Here is a 7,712-nt window from a genome sequence, read left to right as displayed (position 1 = left end):
ACGTACTTCAGATTAAAATAGTTATGACGATAACTATCGCTACCAATTACTTCTTACATCCTGAATTTTAGGAAACTTATTTGAAAATTTTAAAGGTTCAAAAGGCCGCATATGAATGGCAAAGGCAAGGTAAAGTGTTTTTCCCCTCTCGAGTACGACAATGCCCTAGAAACTGACCATATATACGTATGTAAGGGCTCAATCCTGCTCTCCACCAAAGCTAGTACCAGGGAAGGCCAGGCAATTGCAGCTATAGCCAAACCTCCCATACTTATGAAGTTTGAGCAGGACTCGAATCCCAGTCCGTCTATCACCATGTAGGGAAGTTTCGAGAAGTCCTTTTTTTTTGGTGACGTAACTTAAGATGTAATTAACTGTTCTTTTATTTCTTCTTTACTTATTTATTTTTCTCATTACCAAAATTGCCGTTTCTTCTGAATATACAGAGTTTTAATTTGCATTTGGATAAGTTTATATTCTATCTCTCTTCACAAAAATTATTTTTACGATTGTTCTGGCATAAATAAAAAGGTTAATTTGCGCTATACATTGCTACCTACAATTCATAATACTTCTCGGATTATAACAAGACTATAAATGTTCTACTTTTGTACGTTATATACCACTATTGCACAATATTTTGAAAACACTTGATTCCATATACGAAAGTATTTGAAAGAGATAACATTTGTAAAAACCCAATATATACGATTTGAACCTTTTATATTCATTATGTACAAATATGTAATCATATGGTTTGGTTTTCTTTGTCTATGGGTTTCTTTCTTTTATTTACTCCATTTTATTATATATCTATTTAGTTTTCTCTTAATGGTTTTAAAATCAATTATTTCATTCTCTCCATCACAACGTTGATATGGGCTAAATATATTTTTTTTTACCTATTTTTCGGTTTAGAATATATAAATTAGGACATTGAATTTTTTGACTTTGTAGCTTGACTTTGTCGCTGATCTGAAGCGAAAAACAAAATGAATATTTTCCTCTGGGTATACAAGTGACATTTGATCCTACATTTGCTTCCATCTGACAACTGTTATTTCACTTCTTCCATTAACTCCGTACTATCAAATATCAATTAATATATATTGAAATGAAAAATAGTTTCCGGAAAACAAAAATGTGATAAGATGGGGTATCAATGATCGATTTAACAAATATATTAGGTTGTTTACAGGAATTCACTTAATCTTAGATGATAAACTCCTAAGTTAAAATTTCAAGATCATATAAATGTATCCCCACCACTATTCCTTCTAAACTGATTAACGTTGAACCATATTGTGGTGTCCTATGTGTGACAGTTGGCTGCATTAATTCCGATACACCGACATCTCTTTAGCATCCCGTGAAATGGACCGGAATTAATGAAGTCATCGTTACATTCATCCCACGGTTACCACCTCCTTTTCTTCGCCATCGCCATTCATGCATTATAATTAGTATTGGATGGTAAATTCCTCCCAAGCTGCAAACACCGTCGGATATTGGTGGATTTGTAATAATCTATACTTTTCTAAATAAATTCTAATCAGCATTCCGAGGGTGAATAACGTCTGGATTTCTAATTTTTTTTTTCTAGTGATCTTGGAACATCAGTGCTACTCCATCTGTCTCTAATATGTTTTCCTTTCACAAATATATTAACACATTAACTTTTTCCAAAAATAATTTATATATGCATTAAGTTACACATACGCAAACAAACATACTGACACACACGCACACTCACACACACACACGCACTCACACACACATACACACGCAACCACACACACACACACACACACACATATATATATATATATATATATATATATATATATATATATATATATATATATATATATATATATATATATATATATATACGTTTAAATATCATCCACGAATGGCATTTAATTCCGAATTCTATCTTGGGAATATATATCCACTTCAAATGCATTTTATGGTAACAGCTTCTGGCCGGGTAGAGTTTCGAAACCCTGCCTGCGAGGACTCAACCAACTGAACCATCAGTCTCTCTTGATAGCCCAGATGGTAGACTCCTCGTAGAAATAGTTTCCGGCCGAATAGGTAGAGGTTCAAATCTCTACCCAGCCAGAAGCTGTTACCATAAAATGAATTCCAAGTAGATATACATTCCCAAGATAGAATTCTTCATTAAATGCCATTCACGGGTGATATCTACATTGATTGTAATCACGAGTGATAGTGATTTATATATATATATATATATATATATATATATATATATATATATATATATATATATATATATATATATATATATATATATATATATATATATATATATATATATATATACACACGTATGTATGTGTGTGTGCTTAGGTATTTATATGCATATATCAGCGTGTGTGAGTATTGTGACGGCGCCGAGTAAGGTTGTGAACTCAAAGGCAGGTTGGAAACGACTGAGTTATATTATTGTAGAACACTCTCATTATATACAAAACCTCAAGGCAACAGGACATAATAAGTTCACAAGAAAGACAATATTACAGAGGAAAGACAAGACATGAATTTTCATGTTCGTTTTAGTGAGAGGGAAGAGCGAAGATACAAGCATAATATATACAAAAGGAATTATATACAATTGTGTGAAACATGGTTGGTACATGGCTCCCCCCCTAAAAATGACATACTGTACATGTTAAATAGGGCGCCCTAATCTAGAGAGGCAAACTGTAGGCGGGTCATCTGGCAGAAGATAAGCAGGTTTTAGACGATCAATGGAGACCCAGTCTTCTTTGCCCCGAATGTTTAGGAGAAATGCTTTCAGACTGCGTCGGATCACAAGGAAAGGGACCGTGTAAGGGGGCGTTAGTGGTGGCTTGCTGGTGTCGTTGCGCAGGAAGACGTGCGTTGCAGAGTGCAAGTCCGTTGGTATGTGATGCTTCGCTGGGGGTTTGTAAGTCTGGCGGCACGGAGTAAATTTTTCCACGACGTGACATATGCGCTGGAGATCGTCGGAGGAGGTTGTAGAAGGAAATAATTCGGCAGAGACGACCAACGGTTCGCCATACACCATTTAAGCTGCCAAGACGTCAAGGGCGTCTTTAGGAGTGGTCCTTAGTCCCAGGAGGACCCCGGGAAGCTGAGTAAACCAGTTGCAATCCTTGCAGCGGGGCATCAAAGCTGCTTTGGGGGTGCGATAAAAATGTTCAACCATTCCATTGGCAGCGGGGTTGTAGGCCGTTGCCTGATGTAGGGTGATGCCCAGGAGATTCGCTAATGACGTCCACAATTGAGAGGTGAAAGTGGTTCCCCTGTCAGAAGTAATATGGTCAGGGATACCGAATCTTGAAATCCATCCAGAGAGTAAGGTAGATGTACATGAGGCGGACGTTGCAGTTTCCATGGGAATGGCTTCAGGCCAACGAGTGGAGCGGTCAATGACGGTAAACAGGTAACAATGTCCTTGTGATGTGGGTAGGGGGCCTACAACGTCGACGTGAATGTGTGCGAAACGACGCTGAGGTTGAGGAAAGGTGCCCACTCCTGAATCTGTGTCGATGTACTTTGGAAGTTTAGCAAGAAGTACAGGCGCGGACCAAATCCTTAGCATCCTTAGAAATGTCGTGCCAAATGAACTTTGCCTTCAGCAGCTGTGCAGTAGAACTGCACGAGGGATATGAAAGGCCGTGAATAAAATTAAACACCTGTCGGTGCATGGGAGCAGGAATCCAAGGTCGCGGTCTACCAGTACTGACATCACAGAGGAGGGTGGTGTTGGAGTCTTCAAGGGGAAAGTCTTCCCAAAGGAGGGACGTGCAGGATGTCCTACAAGCTTGATACTCTGGATCCTGTCGTTGGGCTTCAGCCAGGGCATTGTAATCCAATCCCAGTTGAACGGCAGCCAACGTGTTTCTTGACAGGGCATCGGCAACGGGATTCATTTTCCCAGGGACGTATTTGAGGGTGCAATTGTATTCAGCCACGGCGGAGAGATGTTGGCGTTGACGGGCGGACCAGGCGTCAGACTGTCGAGTGAAGGCGTGCACCAGAGGCATGTGGTCTGTGCGAATGACGAAGGGCGTACCTTCTAAGAAATGGGGAAAGTGACGGACAGCCAAGTGCACCTCCAGCAATACTCAATCGAAGGTAGAATAACCCGATTCTGCCTTGAACAGTTTTCTGCTGAAGAAGGCCAATGGGCGGGGCGAGCCTTTGACCACCTGCTCGAGTACTGCACTAATAGCAACGTCGCTGGCATCGGTGAAGAGAAGGAGAGGGGCGTTTGGGATAGGAAAAGTGAGAGCCACAGCAGTTGATAGGGCCTTCTTTGCATTGCAGAAGGCTGCTTCTTGAAGGGGACCCCACTTCAGGTCCTTCGGCTTGCCCTTAAGGGAGGCGTAGAGGGGAGCAAGAGTCGCGGCAATGGCTGGCAGAAAACGGTGATAATAGTTGATCATGCCCAAGAATTCCTGCAGAGCTTTGACGGTCGAGGGCACGGGGAAGTTCTGAACAACTGCTTCCTTCTCAGGGAGGGGGTGGAAACATTCAGGAGTGATGTGGTGCCCTAAGAACGATACTTCGTTGGCGCCAAAGGTACACTTGTCGTACCGGACTACAAGGCCGTTTTGTTGTAGACGGTCGAATACGATGCACAGGTGACGGAGGTGTTCCTCTTTTGAGGAGGAGAACACAAGTATGTCGTCCACATAACATACACAGAAAGGGAGGTCCCCTAAGATGCCATCCATGCGACGTTGAAACGTTGCCCCAGCATTATGAAGGCCTAAACAGGAGTAATTGAAGGTGTATGTACCAAATGGAGTGGTGATGGTGGTCTTAGGGATGTCTTCTGGGTTCATAGGCACCTGATAATACCCCTTCAGGAGGTCGAGAGTAGAGAAAACCTTCGCTTTGTGCAGGTAGGAGGTCACGTCGGCAATGTTTGGGAGGGGGTAGTGATCCGGTTCTGTTTGCATGTTCAGGCGCCTGTAATCCCCGCACGGACGGAGGGAGCCGTCTTTCTTCAGAACGATGTGTAAGGGCAACGACCATGGGCTGGAGGCATTTTGGCAAAGGCCCATTTTCTCCTTTTCGGCGAACGTCTGTTTGGCGGCTGCCAATCGTTCCGGTGCCAGACGTCTGAATTTTGCGAAGACTGGGGGTCCCGTCGTCTTGATATTGTGATAAATACCGTGCTTGGCAGGAACCGTGGGTGTTTGGCAAAGTTCTGGACGGAAAACTTCCGGGTACGATGTGAGGAGGTGGGCGTAGGCATCCGTGGGTGCGCTGATGTGGAGAGCGAGGTTAGAGGGGGTGGATTGACGAGGTGTCGACAAGTACGAGTCTGCGTTGACCAATCGTAGGTGGGCGACATCGATCAAAAGGTGGAAATGAGAGAAGAAATCCGCACTGAGGATTGGCATTGTAACGTCAGCAACGAGAAACTTCAAATTGAATTTACCGTTTCTGAACGATAATGTGAGGTTCTCGTAACCGTAGGTGGGTATCGCAGATCCGTTGGCAGCTACTAAGAGGACGTCGGCAGATGTAGACAGACTACGTCGTGCCTTGAAGAGTTTCCTTGGCAAAAGAGAACGACAAGCACCCGTGTCTACCAAAAATCGCACGCCCGTTCCTGCATCCTGTAAAAAGAAAAGATTAGAAACATGGGAGGCCACCGCCACAAGCGATGGCCTACTTACACGTTTTTTGGCCACTGCCAATCCTTGGCACATTTCTTCGCGGTTGCCCAGAATCTGAAGTGGTAGTAGCAAAACTGCGGCTGATGGGAGGTAATAAGTGGCTGTAGAAGTCGTTCGTTGGGGCGCGAGCGATTGGTGGGTGGTGGGCGGCTTTGTCGCCGCTTCAGCACATCACGGGGTAGGCATGTATGTCCTACGGCATTCATGTTAGCTTCGATTGATGTTGAATAGACATCCTCGTCGTCAGGGGTGGAGGCGTTGATGGAGGTCTTGAAGTGGCTGTCCATAAGGGCGTCGGCTTTGGTCATCAAGTCCTTTATGGGTAAACTATCGACATCAGGTATGACGGCGTGTACGGGTTCGGGTAAACGGCGTATCCAAAGGGCACGAAGTAGGTTCACCTCACGAGGAGAGCCGTCTGTGGCAGGTTGAAGGCGAGCGATACTGGTCATTTCCCTGAGGGCAAGCGAAGCCCTTTGGTCCTCCAATGGTTGTTGCGGGAACTGAAAAAGCTTTGCTATACGGGCGGCTGGCGACGGCAAGTACTGCTGCAGAAGGTATGTTTTGAGGGCGTCATACGCTATTGGGGTGTCTCCTTGTTCACAAATCCAGTCGGATATTTCTGGGAAGGTGTCCTCGGGTATCGCCGCGAGAACATAATCCGCTTTGGTGGTTGAGCGAGTCACGCCCCTGATACGGAAGTGGACTTCAGCGTTTTGAAACCAAGCAAACGCCTCTCCGGTGGTGAACGGTGAAAGTTTCAATGGGGAGGCCGCAGCGCCATCTACTGTAGTAGAGTCCATCTCCGTCATAGTACCAACGATGGAGGGGTGAAGGAGGTGGGGGTGGAAGGCAGTGGGAGCGAGTCGACTTCCGGGGTCACCAATGTGACGGCGCCGAGTAAGGTTGTGAACTCAAAGGCATGTTGGAAACGACTGAGTTATATTATTGTAGAACACTCTCCTTATATACAAAACCTCAAGGCAACAGGACATAACAAGTTCACAACAAAGACAATATTACAGAGGAAAAACCACACATGAATTTTCATGTTCGTTTAAGTGCGAGGGAGGGACAAAGATACAAGCATAATATATTCAAAAGGAATTATGTACAATTGTGTGAAACACGGTTGGTACAGTATAAAAAATGGTTTGAGCATACGCATATAGTTATAAAGATGATTAACTTCTCTATAAAACATGAGGGTATCCTACACCAGCTAGATTTTATTAGCATCAGAATCCCCGATGTCAGTATACGAAAAGTATCAACAATAAATAAAAAAAAATTCGGAAAGGACCCAAATAATGACTTCTGTTAGACGCCAGAAAAAAAGAAAAAACAAAAACTAGCATAGTTTGGAGTGAGAATCACCACTCCCTGGTTAAACACGGAAACTTTGTCAGTCAGAATGTTCATATTTTGGAATTACTTTTACACTAATGGTCATCACCAGCAGTATTACAGGGATCTTCGTGGAAGACTCCAAGCACTGACCAGTAATAACATCATGACAAAACGAGGATAATAACTTTTAACCAATCCAAATTATATAAATGGATAGTGATATTCTTTTTTTTAATTAAGTTGAATAAATATTTTAAACGGAAAATATATACAAAATTAAAATCAGGCAATAGAAGAATAATAATTAAATAAATTTAGAATAGAATTATAAGGGTCCTTGATCCCCTTGAAAATACGAATAACAAAGAGAGAGAGAGAGAGAGAGAGAGAGAGAGAGAGAGAGAGAGAGAGAGAGAGAGAGAGAGAGAGAGAGAGAGAGAGAGAGAGAGAGAAGTGCAATTTTTCCGCAATGTGTTTTATTAACTTCATAAGCTGATTTTCTCAACTTTTGAAGATCTGTACTTCCAACAAAAAACTTGAATTCTCAATCGAGGAAAGCATAAAAATTTACGCCATAAAATTTTATTGCAGTGTTTAGCCAGTGAGCGTTCCTCTCAGCATTTCCAATTTTAATTCAACACTCCGCCATCGTTACTT

The sequence above is a fragment of the Palaemon carinicauda genome, chromosome 4 (genome assembly GCF_036898095.1).
Source record: "Palaemon carinicauda isolate YSFRI2023 chromosome 4, ASM3689809v2, whole genome shotgun sequence".
Lineage (NCBI taxonomy): Eukaryota > Metazoa > Arthropoda > Malacostraca > Decapoda > Palaemonidae > Palaemon > Palaemon carinicauda.
This window is presented reverse-complemented; position numbering follows the sequence as displayed.